Source organism: Anas platyrhynchos, chromosome 8 (genome assembly GCF_047663525.1).
Source record: "Anas platyrhynchos isolate ZD024472 breed Pekin duck chromosome 8, IASCAAS_PekinDuck_T2T, whole genome shotgun sequence".
NCBI lineage: Eukaryota > Metazoa > Chordata > Aves > Anseriformes > Anatidae > Anas > Anas platyrhynchos.
Window position 1 is genome coordinate 30820116 of NC_092594.1, and position 25244 is coordinate 30845359.

At 45.9% G+C, this 25244-nt stretch overlaps 3 long non-coding RNA genes across 3 annotated transcripts in view; 2 read left to right on the forward strand and 1 right to left on the reverse strand.

The window, feature by feature from the left end:
- On the forward strand, positions 1–25134 carry LOC140003008 (uncharacterized). Its single transcript, XR_011810893.1, has 4 exons — positions 1–645; positions 10342–10399; positions 12678–12746; positions 24674–25134. It is a non-coding gene; the product is annotated as an uncharacterized lncRNA (long non-coding RNA).
- Positions 1–25244, forward strand: part of LOC113844333 (uncharacterized) — a 194535-nt gene that overhangs the window by 1026 nt on the left and 168265 nt on the right. The window lies entirely within an intron of this gene.
- On the reverse strand, positions 3006–12493 carry LOC113844343 (uncharacterized). The gene is made up of 2 exons (XR_005267615.2): positions 12173–12493; positions 3006–3194 (listed from the first exon to the last, which is right to left on the reverse strand). It is a non-coding gene; the product is annotated as an uncharacterized lncRNA (long non-coding RNA).

Below are 25244 nucleotides of genomic sequence, written 5' to 3' on the forward strand. Positions count from 1 at the left end.
AAAAAAAAAAAGGCAATGGGAATGAGGCTGTAATTTTTCTTTTTCTTGGAGAAGGAAGACTTTTGTGGTCCAGTTGCCATACTGTCAGCCAGAATTGATTTGCAAATGAAGGGTCTGAAACCTTAGCAGGAGCCTATTGCTACTCCTAGAGTTCATCCCATAATTTTCACTTTTCTTTTGTCTGCTTTATTGCTCAAGGGTAGGGCCAGGTGCCAGCAATATGACAGCAAGGGGTGAGCACTGCCAGCAGATCCATTTTAGGCTTAGTTATGAGTATCCCAGGTGAAAAGTGTTAGCTAACAGAATCTGCCTGAGGTGTCAACCCCCATCTGTAGGAGGACACTCCATCTGGGATGTCATTTGAGAAAGAGGAGAACCTGCCCTGGACTCCTCTACCCATTTCCAAAGATGTTGGCTGCAGCTTTTAAGCCTCCATTACCAGGGCAGTCCACTTTTCATGTACCCACCACTTTAGAAAGATGTTAGTGACGGTTGGGTGACTGGGACCTGGGTGGAGTGGAGCGTCTTGGGGAGCGTCTGATAACACCAGTGAGGTCCTAAAGCCAAGGCAGAAAAAAAGTCCAGCTTGAGCAGTGTTGTCTTCAGGAAAGCTTGGGAAAACCTCCAGATATCATGGACTCACAGGTGAGAAATATTTACTGTTCTTGTAGAGATGAGTCTAAAGTTGGAGCTGATTTTTGAAATATTTTTATTGCTTTGTGGTGCTTCACACAACATTGTTGTGTTCATATTTGTTCCTTTATTACTTGTACTGTTTTTACAAATTAATTCTGCCTGAGTTCTTTGTAATACTGCTTAAGGTTAACTTTCTCCCTGTCTGATGAATGGGCTTCCTAGACCGGAGGACTGATGTGGTATGGATGGCAGTCACTTCTACTTATAGCGTCAAAGAATTTTAAGTGTTTTGAAGTGTGTTTTCCTCCAAACTACTTATTGGAAAGTGGATTGTTTGCTGAAAATGTTATCTTGTCTTGTTGTGTGGGCCTTCAAGTATGGCATTTGGAGGCCTTCTGGAAATAAGGGACTAGATAAATTTACTGGGTTGTCTGCTAAATTGTCCCATTTGCTAAGGTAGGCTTATGGAATCAGTAAGGCAGCAGAATCTGAGGCTTCACATGGAAGAAGCCTATTGAGCAACATATGTGGGTCTGACTTTCTTATAGTGGTCCAGGGTGGGGGAAATGTTTCTCAAGTCTATTTGTGTGTTTCTTACCCAGCCATGTTGTCTTAGGACAGGTGGGCTGATTTGCTACAGGTACTTCTCAGGGGGTGGTGAAAGAGCTGTGAAGATCAGGTGTAGCTGGGATTGTAATCAAACACTAACTCAGCAAGCTGCATCCTATAAATCTGTGAAACTATGTTGAAAATATTCCCTTTCTCCTTGGAGAAGAATGTGCTTGCAGCATCTGATTTGTGGGAATTCTTCCTTCTGCATGGGCTCAAATGGAGATATTTCAGTGGGATATGCTTAGGCCTGGAAGAAATCTGAAATTGATTTTTTTGACTGATTTGTCTCTTTGGCAGGCTGCCAGGATCATAACCATTCAGCTTTAGGCCCCGTTTCTAGATGATTTGGGGGATTGTTTAGGGCTATGTTGTATTTTATTATATATCATAAGGAGGCATTTTTTGTGTAAACAGGTTGTACACTACAAGGCAGTGTTCCTAACAACCTCCTTGTCCTTTAGCTAGATGCTAAAACATGGATTAAAATCCTCACTGATTGAGTAAAAATCTTCCTGCAGTTATTTCTTGACCCTGCTTTGTCCTGGTGTCTGTTACCCATCTTTGGCCCAATCAAGGAGCTTCAGTACAGCAGCTGAAACCAGACTCTGTAAAATGCTGGAGTGGTATGTTCGACCTGGTGTTAATTACATGTGTCAGTGATATTTAAGTGGCAGAGAGAGGGCAGATGTGCCAAAGATCAAGTTTTGTTGGGCCAAGTTTCAGAAGCAAAACAGGGCACTGCTTTTATAAAGGGAATCTCTGGCAACTTCGGTACTGGATCTTGGAGACCAGAGCCCACAAAAATGGATGCTACTCAAGTTTGCTCTGATTTGATGCAGAAGGCAGCATTAGATCTGGAACAGGGGCTGGTGAAGTGGGGATCAGCACATTTCTGGTGTGCTTGGTTTTGGAGTGGAAGAGCTGAGATGATGCCTTGTATCTGGGCAGGATGTCTTCTGCTGGGAATGAGACCAACTGCTTTGTCATCTCTTGACCAGCTCTCTGGCATGTCAGCTACAGAGCTGCATCCTGGAAATATCCAGCTTAAACGGCAAGGCTGTTTCTGACCCGTTTCCTGAAATGTAAGAAAATTTTGCTACGGCAAAAGGAAATAAGGCTTTCCTGAGCAATGAATCTAGTGAAATCATTATCACTGCAACCTTTACAACTCCTGTGTCCTTGTGCCAAGCTGTGTCTCATTCCCCAATCTAATGATTTTCTGGGCAAGAATATGTACAAGATACATCTGTTTCTGAGCTGTTTGTGGTGTTTAGCTGGCACAAAGTCTTGGGGCTGACATGAATTTCCATGTTCATAGCACAGGAGAATTGTTTGCTTTCTCTTGAGAGATGTTAACTAGGCTTGCTTTCTTTTTCTCCTTTGCTTCTGCAAACAGCCCACCCAATTTACAACAGTTTTATAATAATAATAGGTCAAGGGGTAGAAGTGGGAGAATGTGTTCAGTATTTTTAGAGGAAATGGAGAAATCAACAGAACTATTGCATCAGTATTGTTAGTGTTAGCTCACAAGGTTGAAAAGAGTTAAATATCTTCAACTTAGGAAGAGGAGCGTGATATGACTGTTAGCATGTGAAGTGCCATCACCCAGAGAAAAATTCTTAATTTTCCTGAAAGGGGGGAAAAAAAGAAAGAAAAACAATGGCTGGATAGCAAACCAACTCAAAGTAAAACTATAGCACATTCCTTTTTTTTTTTTTTTTTTTTAAACACAACACAAAACAACACAAAAACAAAACAAAACAAAAAAACAACTAACAAGGAACAAGCTGCAGAGGGAAATGGTGGAGTTTTCATCTTTAGTCTTAAAAAGCAGAATGCATGTTTCCTTAGATGTCCTGGCTAGTTGGAAGTTACTGGGCTCAGTGCAGGAGCTGGGTTCTGTTGTAGGTGTTATTCCAGAGGGTCTTGCTTGCCCCTTCACGTTCCTGAAATGCAACACAAAACTTCACAGCCACATGCCATGTGAGGCAGGTTCTTGTACTGGCTGGTCTAATGATTCACATGACTTAATAACCCAAAAGCAGATACTGGGGCCTCATTCAGGGCTGCATCTATCTGAAAAAGGGGAGTTGGCAGTTGGGATTGCATTCTAAGAACTGGGGGTGTTTTAACAACCAGAGTGCTTTATTTTGCTATTTTCCTTCAAATATCAGAGTAATAAAGCTTTCCCCTGTAATGATGCCCAATGTATCTGGCAGGAGCTGAGTTGTTGATGAGCCAAGACCAATGCTCTCCACTGCCTCCTGCCTGGTGCTCTCAGTGTGGGCTCCTTGGTTCTGGATTTGTATGGCACCAATCCATGGATGAGGGTCTCTGCTGGAGTACTGGCAGGGTTAAAACTGTGCTGGGTTAGCACTGGCTGCTGTGGGGTCTGGTTTGCTTGAACATCTTGGGTTTTCTTTTAGTTTCCCTCCAGAGGTCTCTCTTCATCCTGTAGGCTCTTCACATCTTATTTTTCAGTTCAGTAATGAAGCTTGCATACAAAAATCTATCAGGAGAAAGAACATACTGTACAAGCCAGGTTCTTGCATTATTTCTCTGACTCTGCTGTGGTCCTGTGGCAGCTGTTGGCCTATGGAATACTTTTTAGTTGCTCCAGCATTGAAGCTAACCTACAGAGCTTAGTCTCATCTGGTTTCAGTGGGGTAGATGAGCTTGTTTGCTCTGCATCTTCTGTATAGCTTAAAGCTCTCCTAGATGCCTTGCTGACCACAAGTTCCTCCTAAAAATGGGACAGGACACCTTTTTGGCTGCCTTCAATCCATGGAAACTTTGCTGAGCTTTTCTGCAAAAGGGGAACAATGCAACCTCAACAGAGAAGTTAATTATAGCAATGGAAATTTTTCTTACAGACTTTCTGATGTGAGGCTGGTATTGCTTTTCAGCAGGATAGAAGTCTCAGAAATGCCACTTTTAATGAAAAATGTTTTAATGGCAAATACTTTCCACAATGTAATGGTTATTCTTGGGTTCGTCTGAATCCTATTGAACCTCTATTTTTTTTCAGTTATATGTAATATGGTTTGGCTCTTTTTGCTCTTGCTCAAATGCAGTCCTGGTTTAGGTGAGGCAGATGCCAGGGAAATCATGGGAACTGTGATGATTACAGAAATATTTTTTGTTGTACTTAGACAGTGATTTGCATTGAAATGCTGAATGAACTGAGGCAGTTCTGAAACTTTGACTCATGGATATTTGTTTCCTCTAACCCAGCTCCTCTAAAATCATAGGCCTTATTCTCCTCTCTATCTTAAGCTCCATTCAGCTTGAGATATTCCTGATTTATCTGGGCTTAAATACAGGAGAATTCTCCTAAGAATTGATCCAGTGGGCTGATGGTCAAAGAAGGACTGCCTTGGATGTCAGCAGCAGTATCATCTCACTCAGATACAATCCTGAAACAGGGTTCTAGCAACAACCTCTTTTCTTTTCCTTTTTTCTTCTGTAATGATGCTTATGAGAAGAAGGCAGAAGATTTCATGAATATCTGAGATCCCATCTGTTCTTACCCTGTTCTGTCTCTGGATGGAGTCTGAGCTGTGAGCTGTTTTCTGGGCTTGTGGTGCCAGACTTGCTGAGTTCCTCCACTTCTCTGGAGAACTGCAACTATGACCAGGGAGAGCTTAAGCTAGCTGGGAAGGTGTGAAGCAAGTTGTTAAGCAGGGTCATGGTGACAGATTGCCACTGGCACTAATAAAAGGAAAGGACTGATAATCTAGTGATATTTTTGAATACTGAAGCCATTTCTATGGGCTTAATAAATGGAGGAGGGATGGGAAGGGAGTGGAAAAATGACTGACCACAAATAATTCACCTGTAAACCTGCTAAATAATAATAATAATAATAAAAAAAAACTTTTTAGGTCACTGCAATCTTCTCTTGGATCTCGTGCAATAGCATAGTCAAAGGTTAAAGGTTAAGGTTAAATGCCATGGGCAGAGATGATAAAGCTCCTCCAGCACCATGCTGTGCCCTGGCAGACACCTGCCTCTGTTACACCACAGGTAATAGAATGGGTGGGACTCTGCCTCTTGATGCCATGGTGACCATAAGTTTGAGTGGGGTGAAAAGGGGATTAGATATGCTCATGATGGACAAGCTCATCTATATCTGTTGGTCACTGAAACCTTTACCCTACAGGAAGTTTTCCAGAAAATTTTTGCACTTCAATGGACCTCTGCTCTTAAGTGCTGGGGTACCAGAAATTTGGGTAAAATAAGAGCTCTGAGGCAGCATCCTTTTGGGAGAGCTGAGGTCTCATCCCATAGCTGGTGTCTGGCTCCCAGCTGAGTTTCTCCTGCCTGCACCTCCTGAAGATCTAAGACCACTCTAATGGCATTGAGATCACCACCAGGTGTAAATGGAGGCTGCAATCCTTCCTGGCTGTGTTATTCCCCAGGGGAGGGTGCTTTTCACCATGTAGCTGTTCAAGATCTTTGGGCTGCCTCTCTTTCTGCTGTGCCTTGGAAGAAAGGAGATGGCCAGCAGTGCCCAAAGAAATGTGCTCAGTTTCTAACTGCAGGAACAAATTTAGGGTGAATCACAGTTTCTGTAGCACCCCAGGCTGCAGGCAGCTGCTGAGATACTTCCTATTGTGACCATCTTTCTGGGGACACAAATCAACTCTGCTTACTGTCTGAACAGTAAGGAGTCATGGAGCCTTCTCCAGCACCCATAAATATCAGAGGAGAATCAGCATCTTCAGCTATGTACCCACCCAGGCTAATACCATTTCTTGCAGCTGGAATTAATCATGGCATTAGGCAAACAACAAGAGTTCATTAGGACCAAAGGTGACTTTAATTTAATTGAAATATAACTTGGCAAGTAAAGAGGCAATCCAGTTCACAACACCTAATGGGAGGTCTGGGTTATATATGGAAAAGTTAATGGCCATAAAAATATCCAAACAACATATTTGTGCACGTGTTCCAGTAAAAGTCCGAGCCAACTACTTTTTAATGGTTTGGGTTTTCAAATGTATATATTAATGCTCTTAAAATAAGAATGAGACTATATGAGCACACACAGCATAGAAATATGAGGAGGGTGGGGGCGTGAGGGAGGGGAGCCTCATGGTGGGGACAGCATCACTGGAAGCCACTTTCCTCCTTGTGGTGGAGAGGCTGCTAAACCTCTTTGTTCCCCCAAAACTTGTGTCCGAGTAATGGATGTAGCAGCCTTGACCTTGCAGGTTGAGGAATAAAGCTTTTTTTTTTTTTTCCTGTTTCTCGTGGTGGTTTGAGTAAAGGTGTGATACAAACGTACCTGAAAAGAATGTTAATGTGGCAGTTTCGTGTACTTGAATTTCATACACAATTACGTGAACATATGAAATAAATGAAGAGATTTCAGATGATGATATTTTCATTCCCTTGTGAGCGACCACCCACAGCCCCCAAAATAATCATATTCAAATATTAATTAAATCAGGCAGCCTGTAAATCAGTGCAGCAATGCAGCCCTTTTAACCTTCCCTCTCTCCTGTAGAAAAGACTCTTCCATTTCTGCATAAACACTGCCCCATAAATGGACTCCTACATAAAATATTATTTATATTTTAGTAGGTAAACATATGAGATTATGCACACATTGGCAGGCTGTGACATCATGGACCAGCCTGCAGAGTATGCAGCTTTATACCTATTTACTCGCCAGGTTTTTTGTAGAGAAGGGGCCATCTACGTTTTCATGGGGATGTAATCTGTATATCCAGTGGTGAATGCGAATCTGTTCTTTGAAAAAGGCCATTGAAAATAAGGCTAAAAACTCAGATTGTTCCCTTCCCAGTAGCATTTCTCCTTCCCCTGAATTTCTTGAGCATTTTGGTGAAAGGACCCATCTGATGGGTCGTGATGGAAGATCATTTTGTACTTGATTTCCCAGGGAACTGGCCAGTGCTGGTAGTCGATTGCAAATACCATGAAAGCTTTGGATACTTGATTCTTCAGTGCTGAGATAGAGAGGAGTAGGTGAAAGGGAAGTCTGAGATTATAGATGAGTTAAGAGTATGTAGTGGAAGGATATTTATATATAGAAGTTAAAGGAAAGGGGGAAGGGGAAAGAAAAGGCAGTGCAGAGGATGGAAAATAGAAAGGTCATGTAGGGCTTGGGGGACATTAGCTGAACTGCTTGCTTGGTGTGATCACTGGGCAGGTCGCTTGGGGTGTCCGTGCTGAAAGGGGACTGCTACAAGGTTCTAGGAGAGCACGCTGGCAGGTGCCGGGCAGGAACGCGTCTCTTGATGGCTCAGCTGAGATTTCCATCTGGTTTTGCTTAGTGCCTCTTGGGGCCTGCTCTGTCTTTTGGTGGCCTGTGTGCCTGTTTCTTGTTTCAGCTGTTTCTCTGATGGTTTTATCTCCATCTTTTGGGTTCTGGGCTGATAGGGAGAAGCTGGTCTTTGCACCAGTTGACTTGTGCTCTCAGCAGCGCTCACCTTGTAGCCGAGCTCGCTTTAAGCACTTCCTCTTCAGTGAAGCAGCTGTCTTGGAAACTTTATGAAACCCACAGTTTGGGAAGAGGAAAATCAGAACGAGATAAATTGGCAAGTGAAAACCTGCTGTCACAGACAGGAGGTAGTGGACTTCCAAGTCCCAAGGCGTGGAGTGTGATTGAATGCTAATAGTGAACCCCTTTCATTAGCTCTGCGGGTAGATGAGAGATAAGAGCAGAAATGACCGCTAATCTTGGGTTTTAGCACAGAAAAGTCTGCCAAATACAGCATCCTTGTGCTGGAGCTGTCTCCAAAGGGCTCTCCCCAAAAGGGGGAGCTTTTAGCCCACTGCATGGCGTGTCCCCCCAACTGGCCAGCCTGCTTCACTCTGGAGACCCTGTTGGAAAAAAAATGTTTTGCACCTTGTGGATGTGCCCTGAAACTCAATCATCCTCTCTGGCATGTGGGGAAAAGGTGTGAAAGTAGCAATGCTTCACCAAGGAAGCTGTGGTTTGAGCAGCTTCTTATCAGAGCTTTGTTACCCCCTAAGACTTGTAAAATCTTCCCCCAGAGGAGGTCACCTGCTGCCTTCTGTTGCAGGGAAAAGGAAGCACAAGGAGGTGAAAGGACTTCTGAGTTTTTCTGTAGGGGCTGGCAGGAGATCCCAACTCATGAGCCCTCCTGTCTGTCTGCTGCCTCAAAAGGCCAAAATGCCTAAAGAATTATTATTATTATTATTTTAACCAGTGATGGCATATTTGACCTTCCCCAGCACTTCTGGCATGTGGTGCCTTGACTAGTTTTGCAGGTGTGACTCTGATTTTGTGAAGCAATCCCGAAAGACTTTGGCTTTAGATGGGTAGGGAGCTGTCACCCCATGTGCAGGATGGTGGTTCTGTCACCCTCAGCCTGCTGTCACCACGTACCAACCCCAACTCTTGTTCCCTCTTCTGGCTGCTGCCTGGCACAGCCTGCTGGCCCCGTACTCCCTCCGAGCTCACCACCTGGCAATGGGGAGCAAGCAGAACAGCTGACCTGCACAAAACCTCTGTGGTGGGTGTGTTTGTTCAGCACTGAGGTGGCCTTGTGTTGGCTTGGTGCCCTTCAGCTTGGCTGAGAAGCCAGGCAAAATGAAAACGAGCCAGCTGGTCCTCTTCAGAAATCCCTTTAGAAGAGATCTAGGTGGTGCTCAGCCTGGCTCCCCTCCACCAGAGCTCCTTGGAGGCCCTCTCTCCACCAGCCCTCCGGCCGTCTGCAGCCTCCTTGGCTAAATCACTACATGTTTTCCCCCTCTGTTGGGCACAGAGGGCTGCAAGAGGCACTGCAGCCATGTGCAGGGATGGGGTGAGGGTCAAACTGAACAAGAACTGTGATGACAAATGCATCCAGGCTTTTCCATGGCTTCAACCTCAGCCTTCTCCCAAGAACCAGATGTGCCCATTGTTGCAAACTTATTTATGTCCAAACCCAGGGGCTTTCTGGGGGCCTTTGGGGATGCTCAAGCCCCAGCTCTTGCTCACGTGCTGGGGCTGAGTGTGTTTTCCCCAGCTTCTCCCTCCCTCGTTCCTCAGTTTGGACTTGTTCATTGCCATGCGAAGCCAGAGGTGCTGGCAAAAAAACGAGGAGTTGACGGGGCTCTTGTGGGCTTCTGTGCAAAAGCAGCATTTGTCACAAGGTAAACGAGGTAAACTAGTTCCTAATTAGTCTGCGCAAAGCGCCTAATGCCATAAATGTGGAGCGAGGGCTATAAATTCAGCCCACAGCTCGCAACGTGGTAATGCCCTGCATAGACAAGCCCCAAGTCACAATTCATTACAGCTCTGCTTCGTAGAGCCGGCGATGTTGTGCTTCCCTTTGCTGAGGGCAGATTGTCAAGCTGTGACCCTGCCTTAGTTAATTAACCTTCAAATGGGATTTATTTTCCCTTAGTTACTCGTGTGTGCACACATTTGGTAATAATGACCGTCCGCTTCCCTCGCATTTGCTAAAAGGGGAATAAGTCATTTGTTACAGTGTTTTACCAGGGGTAAAAAAAATAAAATAAAGTAAAAAATCCGGGCCTCAGCTTTCATGGAAAATTGATAGCTTTATGCCAGAAAGAGACAGTTCCATCACAGCCACTTCTTCAGCTGTCTGCAAATATTTGAAACCCTGAGATATTTAATGTTTTTCAGATGGCGATAAATCTGCAATAGCGCGGGCTCGCTTGAGCTTAGTGAGAGATGAAGTGAGATAGGAGAAAACGCATGAGCCAGCACGGGAGAGGTATTGCTGGTCACACTTCTGCCGATGTCAGGACAGGTTTTCAGGACCTTGCACATACCAGCTGGCTTCTTTGCCAGGGAGAAATATACACAAACACCGGCTTCCAGTTCATTTCCCATCCAGTTGTGAGCTAAATGTTTGCTTTTTTTCCTTCTCCCCCTGCTTTTTTTTATTATTTTTGCGATCTGACATTAAAAATATGAACCTACAGCTGGGGAAGGAGAAATGTCACTGGCTGAAAGCTTTTTTGCATCTGGCAAGCCTGAGACATTGCTTGGGGTTTGTTTGCTTAACCTTTTGTTTGCTGTGTGGCAAGTTACAGAGGCATCGATTGCTTTTTTTTTTTTTTTTTTTTTTTTTTTTTCTTTTAAAGGACTTAAAAATAGCCACAGCATCTCCGTGTGCTTTGCTTGCAGTGTTGCTCTGCCTGGGTAAGCCTTGGATATCTTTCCCCAGTATGCTGATGCACCTGATGTGTGTGTCCTGGGCTTGGTCTGTAGGGAAATGTGTGGGTCCAGGGATGGCACTGGGGTCCTGCTGAATTACAGATAGCAAACTGCAGTGGAGGCAGGTAGCACTGGGAGGTGGGAACATAAAAATTTACCAACTTTTTCCTTTGGAATTAAGGAGTAAAATGGTCATTGCAGAAAATGTTTTGTTTGTTTGGGAAGAATGGAAGGACAGTCTGGTTTTCTGGTGCACCTCTCCTGCCAGGTGAAGGGGCTGTGGGTGATGCCTGTGGGGTTGTGTGTGGCTGTGAGCCCCTGCCCGGGAGGGCAGAGGGACGGGGCTGCATCTCGGGTTGGGTTTCTCACTTCCAGCCCACCACAGCTAAACCAAATCCCCCACCGCAGCTGCGATGCACTGATGGTTTTTGTCCAAGTGTCTGTTTATGAAGTTTTAAAGAGACAGAAACACCTCAGCAATTTGATTTTGGCAAACAGCTGTAAGCCAAGTGTGGAACAACAACAAAAAAAAATCCCTGTAAAAATCAGGGAAAATGCCTGCGAATTTCCACACATTTCACAGAGGCGGTGTGGTCTCGGAGGCAGCAGGGTGGTCTGGATGTTTTAGCACTGGCGTAGAAAACAGGCGCTCCTGCGCGCGAATGCCAGCTCCACCACCGATGTGCCGTGTAGCCTTGGCGAAGGCACCTGACCTTTCCATCTCTTGGTTTCTCTCTTCTCCCCTCTTACTTAAAAAATGAGAATTGGTGGCCCCAAAGCTGGGTGGTGGCCAGCCCGGGCTTGGCGCAGCCCAGGAAGGTGGGGCAAAGGTGGCTATGTTCCCGGGTTTCAGGGGCGGCCAGGACTGGAGCTGTTCCAGGAATAAAGAGCCTCGTTGACCTCAATGGAGGCCCCGATCCCGTAGCACAAGCTGTTAATGCTTAAGCTGCCTCCCACCTTCCCGCTGTGAGCATCCCGGAGAAAGGAAGAGGTTTTTCCAGGAGTTTGGGGTGCCGAATGGGATGTAGTTACCCAGGCAGCCTGATTTTTGGGCAAAGCCCAAGCGGCCTCCCCGCCCAGCCCTCACATATTCATACCTCTCCGAAATGTTCCCTTCTGGGCTGGGCTTTCCCAGGCTTTGTCTCTGGTCTGTGAGATTGAGTGGGAGGGAAACCCTTTTGGAAAGGAGTGAATTTTGGGCAGAGCTGCAGCGGCTAGAGTGGTGTTGAGGGCTGCTTTCAAAGAGGGGATGAATGGGAAGGAGCTGTGGGGAGAAGCAGGGTCTTGCTGGGCTGTGAGTTTGGGGACAGGGATGGGAATGCAACCCAGGCATCCCAGCTGGCAGCTGCCCTCCCCGGTGCCCTCCCCTGCCAGCTCTTGTGCTGACCATCCCGATCCATCTGCTGTTGAATGAGTGGAAAGGTTCCAGTGGGAATTGGTTCAGGCCCTTAAATTTTGAGTGTTCTGAGGACATCCAGGGCCTGCTGCCAAGTTCAGCAGATATTTGTAAAAATGTGCAGTTTGCCATCACTTTTTTTGTCTTCTGCCATTTCAATAAAAGGATTAGGAATTTAGGTGAAACAAAGAGGGAAGAATAAAAATAGCTGGTAGATCAAGTGTCCTGAAGTTGGGGATATTTTCCAGCTGCCCCTTGCTTTCACTAGTTGAACGTTTTTTTCCTGTTTGTCCTGTGGGTGACCATGGCAAACCCACAAGCTGCTGGCTGGGGGCTGCGAGCAGGGACTGCTCTGCACTTACCCCATTGAGCCCATGAGCATCTCCCTGCGTCTGCAGGCAGGGAGCTGCTGGAGGTCTGAACCTGGTGCTTCCGGGGGTGTCCTGGCTCCTCGCAGGGTTTTACTGTGCCTTCATCCCCACTGTGGCCTTCCAGGAGGTGTCCTCTCCCTCTGCAGCATTTCCGCTGTGGAGGACGGGGCGAAGCATCCCCACAGAAAGCAACTGGAAATCAGAGCAGTTCAAGCTTGTGTCCAGAGCTGTTTTGGCAACCCAGAGTCCAAAGGATGTGAGAAGCTCTGTCCCACCTCTCTCTTCTCCCAGGCTCACCCCTATTAATGATTACTGTAGAGCAAACAGGGCATGTGACGTGGTTGTTAACGCTGCTCTTTTGGCTAAGATTGTCTCAGGTCAGGGTGCTACACTCCGGCATTGAAGTCTTTTTTTTTTTTTTTTTTCTTTTTTTCCCTAATGTTGTTTTTATTCTGATGTATTTCTGGGCTTAATTTTCTTTCCTCCCATTATTCAGCTTAACAGGAACCTTGCCACAAGTCCTGCTGTCTCTGAGTGCTAGCTCCTGCCAGCTCTCTGCTAAAAGGTAAATAACTGGAGAGCTACCTAGCAGAACAGTCAATAAATACCGCATGCAGCCCTTCTGGAAACAAATATTGCTTCCCTAGACCCACCCAAATGTTGTTCTGCATAACTGGCTTAAAATGAAATAACTGAGTATCATCTTGAATATCATGACAGTATTCTTGCGGTAACAGTGGAAAGTTCTTGCCTGTTGGTTTCACAGTACAATCTTTGTGACTTGAATTTTAATAATCGTTGCTGTGCTGAGCAATCCAACACCTCCTTATTTCCCAGTTCATGCACTTAGCTTGCCGTCGTTTCACATTTTCTTGTAGCTGGTGGCTCTAGCGTAGTTGGGCAGAAAGCAGCGATGAGGTATTGCTTTGCAAAACGCTATTTTCACAGACCATAATATAATGCTTTTACTGACATTTTATGATATATTATCAAACACAATGGGAACCAAAATACTTTTGCCAAGGATTTAAATTCTTCTAATATGTTTTGTAGTGTTGTCGTTACTTTTCATCCTTTAATTCCTTTGTATCCAGATCCAACAAAGCACTTAAATAAAGCACTATGAGAGCTTTTGGACAGCCCATTTACCTGCTGCTGTCCCACTAACCCCATTTGGAAATTACAGCTCTGTCAGTAATGAAGCTTTTAGAGTAAACTTTGTGTTCCCTGTGATTTCTGTGGGGAATGGCTCCCTCCAACAGCCCTTTGGCTGAGACCTGAAACTGGGCTGTGGGGAGGCTCCAGATGCCTCTCTGGGAGGGGTATAGGGGTTTGCCGTGGGATGTTTTTTAGGGTCTGCAGACCCGCAGCTATGATCACTGTGGGGCTAGGACCTGATTGCTGGGATATCTGCAAGGGGATGAGGACTGTCACGTCTCTCTTGCCATAGCCTTGTCTCTTCCCAATTGCAGAAGAAAATTCCAAAACATCCAATATATTCTTGAAATGAGAAAGTGAATGGAGGTCCAGATTCTTGTGTAAACTTGTGCTCAGTGATGGGAACTCACCCTGGGACACTACTTTGGAGCCTGATTCACTCCCATATAACTCCTGATTCCTATACAACAGCTCTTAGCCTTTCAGTAGGTGTGCGTTCCTCATCTTGGCAATGGCTGTAACTCAGCAGCAAATGCATTTAAGAACTTGGTACCTCATTTCCCTTGGGTATAGGGGAAATCCTGCATCTCTGAAGTTCTGTAGGCTCGTTGCCTATTTTTGCCTTGAGTTAGTTCTCAAGAATTGGAAGGAGTGACTGAGCCTGGGAGCACTGCTAAGCTCTGCTGAAGGTCTGGGAACCTTGTGCTGGAGAGGGGCAGGAGCACGGCTCCCACCTGAAGGCCTGTCCTGCTGGGCTGGAGAGCCACTTCACTTTGGCGTGGGGCTGTGGAGCTCTGCTTAGGTTTCCTTGTCATAAATGAACTTCTTGGCTTCTTGTGCACATCCAAGTGAAGCGCAGGCAGGGCCATACATATATTTTGACAGCTTTTAATTATCATACCATAACTTTTTAAGTGTTATGACAATGTCGTGTAATCACGGGTCTCAGAAGACATATTCTTCTCCTTTTTAATGCTTTGGAACAAACTGATCTCTGGCCTAAACTCTCGGGTTAGCTGGAGTTGCACCGTTGATGGATTTGGACCCATGAGTTCAGCGGCTCCGGCAGGCTGTTTGCAAGAGTCAGGCTCTGGCAAGTGATCGACTCTGAGCTCAGTTGGAAAAGCTCATGAAATGAAATCACTGCGCTTTGCCCATTAGGCTTGGGATGAAAAGCGAGTCTTAGAGCTGCCAGTGGTTCATATTTCATGCACAGAGATTTACTTGTATTAAGATTGTGATGAGTTTGAGAGAGAAAGAGGGAGACAATTTGTAAGCCAATGCTGAAATAATACTTCCCTATAGTAAGTGTATAATGAGAATTGTTGCTTTTATTGGATTGAATCAGTTTAAGATTGTTTAAGATACGCAGGTCTTGAATTGTGAACTGTATCACTGGTGATTGACCTCCTGTGTGTTATTTTTACATCACTTATTTCTTGACATCCTGAGTTTGCTTCTGAGGCTTTCATTCCCATTCCTCTGTTCTTTTCCTTTCACACCTCTTCCCTTAATCTTTCCTACTCTGGCTTTGGAAGTCTCTTTCCTTTTAATGGTCATCTAATATTTGTCATAGACAGCATACCCTTTCCACAAAGAGTCTGTAGACAGACTGTAGCATGTGTAAGCAAATTTGAGTTGTTTTTAATCAGAAAGCAATTTGGCCACAGTATCAAAGAGTCTTGGAGATCTTTGCTCATGTCACAGTTCAAGACACCTACACTGGTCATTTTAGAAGTATCCTTCATTTGCTTTGTGTGGTGGCTCAGGTCTTCTGGAGATTAGATCTTGAAGAAAAATTAATCTGTAATTTTGAGTCTAGCATGAAGATCGCACCACAGCTGTGTGTCCCAGTTCCACCTGGTTGTTGACAGATTTTCCATTAACCTGAAGGTCTTGGCTTTTGGATCCAGTGGTTGATCAACCTTTGTTGATCCAAAGGTAAATTAAACTCCTGACCAAAGAAGGCTGCCCATCTTGTGGGTCCCTTCCGGATCAAGTGAGCCTCTCTGCAGTAAGCAAGGGAGGAGAGCAGGAGAGATGATCTCATGCCCCTTGGTTTTGGATGTTACCTCTTTGGTATGGGATTCTTGTTTTCTATATTCTGCATTTGGTGACCTTGAGAACAAGTTACAGATCCTGCCTGCTTCTTTGGGAAACAGCAAATGTCTCCGCAGCGAGCTGGTTTCTGGTTTGGGCAGGTGGTTTAAGGTCTGTCTGAGAAATCAGGGAGTTGGGTGGCAGATCTGTTGGATCTGAAGGGCCTGATTTCCCTACGTAGGGCTGAGGAGCCACCTGTCTTCTGAACCATCCTCCAGCGCTCTCCACTAAGCAGCCACCAATATTGCTCACTCGTGTGGATGTGGGGGTGTGAGGATTGTAGCTATTTACCTATGCTTCCACTGGGCTTAAGGACAGATTGGGGGAATGGGGCTGTGAGCAGGGAAAGCCCAACCAACCGATAGCCCGGCCCTGCCAAACTTACATTTTAGCCCTGATCTGTCTTTCCCAATTCATTTTATGCATGCAGAAATAGCTAGGGAAGTCTGGAGGCAATGAACAGATGTGGTGGTCCAGAGGTTATGCAGAATTTTAGAACGAGATGGATGCATTAAAAAATGTGTTGACTCTTTCTGGAATTACATTGGCACTTGTTGTATCCGTGGTGGATGTACTGGTGATATGCACATACGTAGAGCATTAAGAGACCAGAAAGTTCCTCGAGTCTCATTTGCAGCAAGACTAGACATCAAACTGATTTTTAAAAAGGTTATATTGAAACTGCTGAAAATCTGTTGGAGACCTTTTGAGCGAAAACTGGGATCTCAACCAAGAGGATTTGTTTCCCCTGGGTGATTTCTGCTTTTCATCAGACTCTGATCATATAGTCTAGCTCTCTGCATACTTCCATTGTTCATTAAAACAGGTCAAGCATGGAACGTTTTTTTGCCCCAATACCTTTTGCCAGAATGTCTGTTTATGTATATATGTAAAAGAAAAGTTTATTATTTGTACCACCTCTCCCTTTTCCCCACTTGTGTGCGTAAAGCCTCTACAACACACCTTGTTCTGTGAGGCTGTCTTGAGGCAGTCTCATTGCTGTGCCCAGCAGCCACGGCAAGTGCAGGGAGCACAGCGGCGTCCCTCTTGCAGCATACATCTGTGCCCCTTGAAGGCTTTGGAGAATGGTTAAGAAAATCCTTTGTAGGAGAAAGAGCAGGAGAGATGAGGATAAGGACTGCTGTGAAACAGTGTTTGACTGCAATGGGAGCAGCAAAGCCACACACTCGGATTTATTTTGGGTGCTGTGGAGGAGCCTGCGCCTGCTGTTGGTGTGAGCATCTGCACAGTGGGCACTGGGGTGCTGTACGGGGAGTGAGAATCCAGGTTCATCCCACCTGCCCTCAGCCCAGCAGGAGCTGGGCGCACCCAGCAGCGTGCTCGCAGAAGCCAGCATGAGGGGAGCGAGGGCCCAGGCCTGCCTTCAGCACCGCGGGCTGTGGGGTGGCACCCGCCCAGGGTGCATTGTCGGCTGCTGGTGTCCTGGGAGCGCTGCCAGCCAGCAGGCTGCTGCTGATGGGTGAAGACAACTCATTGTCACAAACCAAACCCCCCGCAGGGAGCAGAGCTTACTGTCCCCAGGCACAAGGGACCGGAGTGTCACGAGGCAGGGCCCGTGGTGGCTTGCGCTTGGCTCTGCAGTCAGAAAGGCTGCAGCTGGTTAGCCCAGGAGGGGTTGGATGTCCTGGAGACTCCTGCCCTGCCCCATCCAGCCTGGCTGTAGCATTGTGCTGCGTCCACTGATGGACAGTTCAAGGTTAAAGTGAACGACATGGTCCTGTCATGCTTCTTGGGTCCAGGTGGCTTCTGAGCAGTTCAGGCCCTGATGTGATGGGGGCATCTCCTCCCCTCAGTCTGAGTCTGGAAGTAGGGTGGTCCCATGTGGACATCCCTGTTTTTTTTTTTTTTTTTTTTTTTGGTATATATCCTTCTAAGGAATCCACTTCACCTGCATCCACTGTAGGCTGCTTTCATACAAAGATCCCACCAGGAGTTTGGCACGGGTCAATCCTAAACCCGTCACGTTGCCCTCACCTCTTGCCCCTCGCTTTGCAAGTGTTTTTTTCCATTTGTTCTAGCATGACTCTTGAACTGCCCCCGTTTAAGACTAAAATGAGAGAGATAAAAATGTTCTTAATTTTAATTAAAACAAAGTTTATTTTGTTATTTCATTAGCTGGCCGTGTTATTTCAGGGCTTGACAGTAAAGTTATACATTACCCTGTGGGTACTCCTAATTGTGTTACAGGATTTCTCATTCACTCTGTCCAGAACAGTTCGACTCCTGTGCTGAACTCCATCCTCTTGCAGCCTGGAACCAGCACTGTTAATGAAAAACACTCCAGTAATAACAGGGGGCTCTCGAGGGCTCCAGATAATTGGGAAAAGGTACTATTAAGTTTACTGGAAGGCAAGCCGCCTGAGCTTTAAGAGCCTACTGCTAAAGATACCAAGAAACGGGGCCTGATGGTTTGGGAGGTAAGATAAGAAGGTGAAATCCGGTCAAAGTAAACCAGCAGATCTGGGGAAAACAGTCCCCATCTGTAAATGTCAGCACGGGGATTTGTCAGCCCCGAGTGCAGCAAATTCCTGTGAGAGAGGCAGGAGGTGAGGTCCTCCCCTGCTGCGCTGTCGGGAGAGGTGCATTGCCAACAGTGCCCGCAGGACCACTGGGAAAATCTCCTGCTTCAGGGGAAATGTGGGGGTGTTGAGGCTTTTTTTCTGGATGGAGGAATAGTTCCTGCTCTACTCTGAGACTATTTGAGCTGGTCCTGGACACCTGGTCCCTCTGCTGCCTCTGGCACGATACACCTTGAAAAGAGAGATAGGAAACCGCAGGGAGGCTGGTGGGGGCCATACTCCCTACACGCCCTTTCCTATTCATTAGAAGTTAGATTTGCTGAAATCCCAATCGTAAATCCTGGTATCTCGTGCAGTGTGAACCCAGTGTGGCTGTAAAATGCTTTTGCGGGGAAACTGAATAGAGAATTACATCGATTTAGAGGTGTTTTATCCTCTGTCTCTGGTATAACTGCAGTCACCGCTGCTGAAGTTGTGGTGCCTGGAATTTATTTGCTTCAGCAGAGAAGGTGCAAAGGGAGAGAAGTGACAGTTTAATTCTTCTCTTGTGTTCCGTGCGCAATTTTAATGTTTTCAGGAATATGTTTAATAGGCATTTAAAGCAAAATTAATCATATGAAGAATGGAAGGGGGTTTTGAGGATAGCGGTAAAACAGGATGGAGAAGACGTGCTCAGCCCCCTGCTTTGCCCCAGCACGTCGGGCGTGCAGGAGGCAGATAGGTGTGTAACTTTCAGAGATCCAGCCAAGCACCTCCGACTGAATGGACTGAGTCCATCTGCCGTGGTTTTTGCTTTCCTACTCTGTGGTGAGTAGGGACATATCATCTGAAGCTTGGGCAGTGCATAAGCTGTCCTGCTAATTTTCCTCCCCGCTTCTGTTGGTTGGCATTATGGGCTTACGTCACTTGGTAAAAATATGAACTTGTGTTTGATCCAGTGCTTGGATTTCCAACAGGATTGCACTGTACTTAACCTTCAGTATGTTATTGTTTTAGTAGTTTTGTCCAATATGAATAACACCTTATACCATAACATCCTCGGTGGACGTAGAAAGATGTTCCAGAAAGAGCTGAAAAGGGTTCCAGGAAAGTCTAGCTGTATGGCTTGTTTGATTTTTGCTGTTTAGCCTCTTAAAGTAGCCAGAGAAGGGGGAATAAAAACATTACAAAGGATAAGTTGCTGGATAAAAGATATTTGGTTACAAACCTTGTCAACGTTAATAACTCACATCTCTTCAACAGTGCTCTGAGCTGTCAATAAGAAACAGGAATGAGCCAAGATAAAAACGATCTGTCAGAAAGCAGATTGTATCAGAAAGATAATAGAATCAAATTAATTTATGGTGAGGAGATTTCGCAACAGACAACGGAGCAATACTGAAAACCACAGTCCAATGTTATCCCTTTGAAGAAACGTTGTACTTATTACAGCTGTGACGATTACAAATGTTTGGTTTAAAAGGCTGTGTTGCAGTCTAGAGGAAAAAAAAAAAACAGCCTATTTATGGTCTCCAGATTTTAAAGATGGGAGCTAAAGAAAATAAGCCCGTAGACATATGAGCTCAGGCTTAATATTTCCATCTTCGTTTATGAAGAGATGGTTAGAAGATGGACCTGCCAGCCTGAGGGAAATTTGGATGTGTCAACATCTTGTTGAGTTTTCAAGACTTTTGGTCCCCAGTTAAGATGAAAAAGCCAAAATAACCAGTCTCTCCTGAGTAAGAAGTTCTGACTCAGTAGTGCCAAAAAGTTTAAACTTGTCATTCCTCTCTGAAGAGGTTAAACTGTCTCAAAACAAATGATTCCATTTGCAGTATCCATTTTGACTTGAAAAACATGATTTTTAAAATCAAAAGAGCAGTTTGGTCTGGAATATTTTGCTTCAAACTGGAAAGCAAAACCTTGCATTTTGTTTTTTTGGGAAGCGATACTTTTGTTTTCCTGAAGGAGCTCTACTTTGCTAAAATTTGACATTTTCTCTTGCTTGGGGGCAGGAAAAGACTACCTGGACTAAACAGTATTTTCTGGTGGAGAGGGGGAAAGGAATGTAAATTTCTTGTAGTGCAAAACTAGGACCTCTTGGTCCTAATCCTAATGAGGACCTCTTTTCTCTTGGATTTATTTTCATATTAGCTAATGCATGTAAAGCTGTCAGTCCCTGTGGTTCAAGATCTCTGACTGCTCCCCATGATCCTGCTCTTTTCCCTTGCCCATGGCCCTGGATGGGGTACACAGCTGTGCTGCTTTTAGGGTGGGAGAAAATTGGCAATGCCCAGTGTGTCCTGGGGCTGTGCCTCTCCCTGGCTGTACTCCTGGTCTTGCCTGCATAAACCTGACCTCAGAAAGGTCAACATTATGTGTTTTGCTGCATGCACAGCATAGTGACAGTCCTCTTATCCCTCTACAAAGCAAGTGAGGAGCAGCCAAAGCAGTTAGGTGTGCTTTTGTACCTCTGTGCCTTGTCTCCCTTCAAGTGTCCTGCACCCTGACTTGGCAGAGGGCAAACATTTCCTTCTCTGTATCCAGATGGGTGAAGCCCATACTGGCTTTCAAGCATCCTCCAGCTAGCTGAGTGGAGGACTTGGCGTGGCCTCAGATGTATTCAAGAAGGCTTCTGTCCCTGTTTCTCTTTGCCACCCCATCCCCTTTGTGCTGGGCACCCTATCTACCCTCGGTGGTGCAGAAGTCTGTGGCTGCGGTCAAATTGGCAGGGTAGGAACATCCAGCAGAGAAATCAGAAGGGATAATGTTCCCCAGCACCCAGATCCTCCCCGCCCAGCGTGCTGCGTTGCTTACACCTCAAAAATAAATGACCTGCATCTAAAGTATTTGTTTTTAAAGGGCTGAATGCCTCGGTCCCTCCTTGCCATCAGGGCTGCCTCTTCCTGCCAGCCCTGCATGTGGGCATCGTCCGCAGCGCGCTTAGCGCTGAGCCCCCCCCCGGCTTAATGACAAGTTCTCACTTTGTTTGTTGTTGTTTGTTTTGTTTTGTTTTTTCCCCTTCCAGCCCGGCTGACATTTAATTCTGCCTTGGCCGGTTAAATATAACCCTGAAACCCGCGGGTGAGAAAATGTGGCTCTGTCACGCTCGTTTCAGAGGAGCCAATTAGCAATGGTGATCCTCGGGACTTGGCAGCCTCTTCCTGGGCACCCGGCAGCCCTGGCCCTGCCTGTCATTCCTGGGATGAAGTGCTAGGAAATAGCCCTGTGGTTTACTAAGAAAAGCAAAGCAAAACAAGCACCCTCCCCTGCTTTTGCAACCCCACAACCTGTGGGCACACTTGATTTGCAGCCGGGATGTGGCTCTGGGGCCGATACGCTGCCTGTTCCTTCTGGCTCTCCTCCCATTTTTCCCCTGGTCCAGCAGCTTTCCATTTCCCAAGCATCCAGTGCAGAGGTACAGGGAGGGCATAGCAAAAAGAACAATTTCTCACTCCTCTTGGTGCAAACCTAGCATGTGCTCTTCTCGGCACGCCTAACCCAGCGTCCTGCCTGGGGCTGGGCCTGGTCAGTGAGAACTGGGAAAAACAAGCTGCAAAAAAGCAGCAAGTCTGGGCTACTATAAGCCATTTTTGGCTAGTCTTGCAGATCTCTGCTCCTTCCCAGAAGAGCTTGTCTCCCTTGTGCTTTTTAAACCTGTGTTTTCATTTCCCATAAGGTTCCTCATTTTGGCTTGACACCCGTCCCTCTCCTCCTCTGTGGGCATCAAACCCTACATGGTGAAAGGTGAACCTCAGAGGTGAAGGACTCCTGTCCCTCAGGTATTGGTGAGCAGGGCCAGCTGGGGCTGTCGTCAGCCCTTTCTCCTGTGTGCACTTACCCTCCTGGTGGAAGGAAGCCCTGGTGCTCGCAGAGCAGGCAATGCCATGGAAATCCAGCACATGGGCATGTGGTGTTTTTAAAAGGGACAATTCCCTGTGCTGCAGCAGGGATCTGGGATTAACTCCGTGCCAGTCTCTGGGGTTTAGCTGCTGTTGTTGTTGCCACCTCGTCTGGCAGCCCCATGTGCTGCTGCATAACACCCATTCTTGTAGTGCTTTGTACCTGGCAGTAGGGTGCTGTGTTTGAAGTTGCCCATGGACGGGGGAGATGGGGATGTCCTCACTCCCCAGCCAGGTGCTGCCTGCTGCCCCTGGGCATGCGTGGGTATGGGGACAAAATGATGTTTCTGCCAAGGCTCTTGTTGTGAGCCCCTTTCCAGTTATTAACTCACATCTGGTTAATGGCCCAGCTTTGATTTGCTGACTTAAACTTGTGCACGATAGATGTTTGTGCAGGGTGCCTGGACATCGCAGTCACTTCTGTATTTTATATCTGGCTGTAGCTTATCTTCAAAATGTTTTCAGCAAAATAGCTCCTCAAAACAATGTTTCCTCTTAGTGTTGAGACTTACTTTCCTCGTGCTCCTTTGATTTTTATCTCCTTCACGTATTTTGTACATTGCCCTAACAAGTCTTAGAGGCTGGACAGTGTCCATATCACATCAATACTAAATTTCATTATATACAAACATCAATCTGGCTCTGGACTGCCTTTTTAAACTGTCATCCAAGCCTGGCGGTGTTCAATTTCTGTTTAGGTCTGACCGTGAAAAAGCATTGGTTCAAAGCTTGTTCCCCATAATGTTCAGATCAAAACAGTTCCTCTGCGTGTTTATAATAAAAATATATTTTCACCAGCTCTTGGGAGCATTGACATTTTCATCAAGGCAATTTTCTATGGCCCCGATCCATCATAACACACGAGCTGTTCCATTGGTTCCACTATGACTACTCATTGCTTAAAGTAAATTGTTTGCTTAAAAGCTTGTTGGATCAGGGCCTATAAGCGAGAAAAGATTGCTGATTAGAAAGCGCATTTGTTCCTGTTGTGGGATTTGATGGCAAATTGAGGACATTAGGAGGATTCCAAGATTAATGCCTATATATTTGGGGAAAGAAATATTTTAATACTTTCATATTATCAAGAGGCCTTATAATAAACAGAGCTTATGCAAATGGGACACTAAAGACCAAATCCCAAACATTAATGGGGTTTGATGAGAGTAAACTGAAGGCAGAATTAATCTCCAAGAGAACTAAATGGCTATTTTCATGCTTATGAACTTAACATACTTTCAACTCCACCTTAATGAAAGACACACTCAGTTCACTGTTAAAAGAGGCACTTAAAAGGTATTAGAGGCATAAGTCCAGCTGTTGCAAACTCTAATAAATTTGGATTAGGTCTCCACTGTTTGAGTTGCGTGTGTGGGTGCCTGACCTCAAAGCAAGTTGTTGGTTTTTTTAACTTATTGATATATAGCGTTACATCAGGTTAATTGCACGTTGCTGTATTTCATGTCGGCTCGGCACGGACCTGCATGCATCACGGCATCGTGCTGGAGAGCGGGGCACCGCGAGCCGCTGCCGAGCCCTCCCCTGGGAAGGATGCTCCGAGCACGGGCGGCTGCTTACTCCTACGGCATACAGCTGGCTCCCTGCCCTCTCCTCCCCACCCTGTCCCATATTTTCATTCCTCAGGATACCTTCCCATCCTTCACCTCTCTTGAAAACAGAGCATATTTTGAAGCTTTATTCTGGTGTGTCAGAGCAAAATGCCCGGTGTTTTGGGGGCAGAGTGAGGAGCCTGACCTGGATGCAAACTTCGTCTTGCTGACTCTGGAAAAATATTCGGTCCCTGCGCTGTTTTGCTGTAAATTCCTGGCCACCCGTGGAACGGATCGTGGATGGGTAGAGCACGCTCAGATTTACAGCAGCATCTGTGTGGATTTGTCTGGATAACAGCAAATCTTTTGCTCCGAAGGCGCTGTGGGCGCTACAACAACAAGATCGCTTAAAATTGCATTTCCATTTAAAGTAACGCCAAGCGGTGCGGCCACGGGAGGTACATATAAAGCTCCGCGATAGGCAGCTAAGGAGGAGAGGGAAATATCTGGGTAGCAAGGAACTAAAATAGATGAAGTGGAACAGTTGGAAATCTCAACTTGAGTGACAGGGGAGAGCGCAGAGATCCAAAGTCAGCAGCAGATGACTCTGGTCTCACGTCCCATCCCTCTTCCCCCCCCTCCCTGCCGCCGGTTTCCCAGCAAAAGAGAAAAGAAAAAACCAGAACGCCTTTTCCAGACTGGGGGCTGGTGGCCTCGCATGTTGACACAGCAATAATTTTTAATGAGAAATTTTTAGTATTTGTGTGGGAGAAGTTAGCGTTGTGTACACAGATGCCTCTCCGGCCACCGCGCTGCGGCCGGGCTCGGCGCGTCCCCCTCCGGCACGGCCCGCGGGTCCCCAGGCAGATTCCTTTCAGGCGAAGGGAAACATTTAGGCTTGCTCACCTTTGAACCGCATGCGATGGTGTTTACCTTGGCAAGACAAAGTGGCAGTTTTACAGATATTAAAAACAGTCCTGAGGGGAATCTGGAGGCCTTCCTATATTTTAATCACCCAATTTAGCCAGCCTGAGGAGTGTGCTGGAGGGAAAACGTGTGGCAAAGCAATTTTTATTTTTTTAAAAATGGGATTTAACAGAAAATGTTGTGCTAAAACAAGAATGGAGGGAAAAATGTACGTTTTATTTTTGATGCCCCCTCCTCTGGGATTAAAAAAAATAATAATAAAAAAAAATGCAGGAATTCAGATATTAATCCATAGCACCTCCACGCTCCATATGGTTTCTCTCCCGATGTTTCCTGCAGGGCTGGGCTCTACCTCAGCCGACCCCAGCTCCCCGTAGACTTGCTCGTCCTCGAGTTGGATTCCTACCTGTCGGGAAGGATCAGTGCACGTTGGTTTTGGAGCAAGGGTTTGCCTCCCCACCACTATTCCCTCTGGTGGGTGTGTTTAAAAGGAAGAGAGGGGGAGAACAAGATCCTGAAGAGTCATGAATGATGTCTGAAGTTATACTTGGGTTGGGACTGTGCTTATTGATTTTCAATGAAACCACGTACAAAAGGAAGAGACCTCCTTGCCTCCCTCTGATCCAAGATACTCCTCCAGCCTTTTTTTTTTTTTTTTTTTTTTTTTTAAAAAAAAAAAAAAAGCACAGGGGGAAATCTGGCTGCAAGCAGTCAGGCTTCAACCAGCCTGTCAGACAGCTCTCTGCAGGAACACAATCCATGTTGATTTTACAGAGAAGGTTGTTATCCACATTTCACCACTGATTTATTGTTTTTTAACCAGCTCCTTATGCTGGGCTTTTTTTTCTTTATTTTATTTTTTTTAAAGAAGTCCTTTTGCACTTGGCAAGTGGGGAGGCTTGTGGTGCAG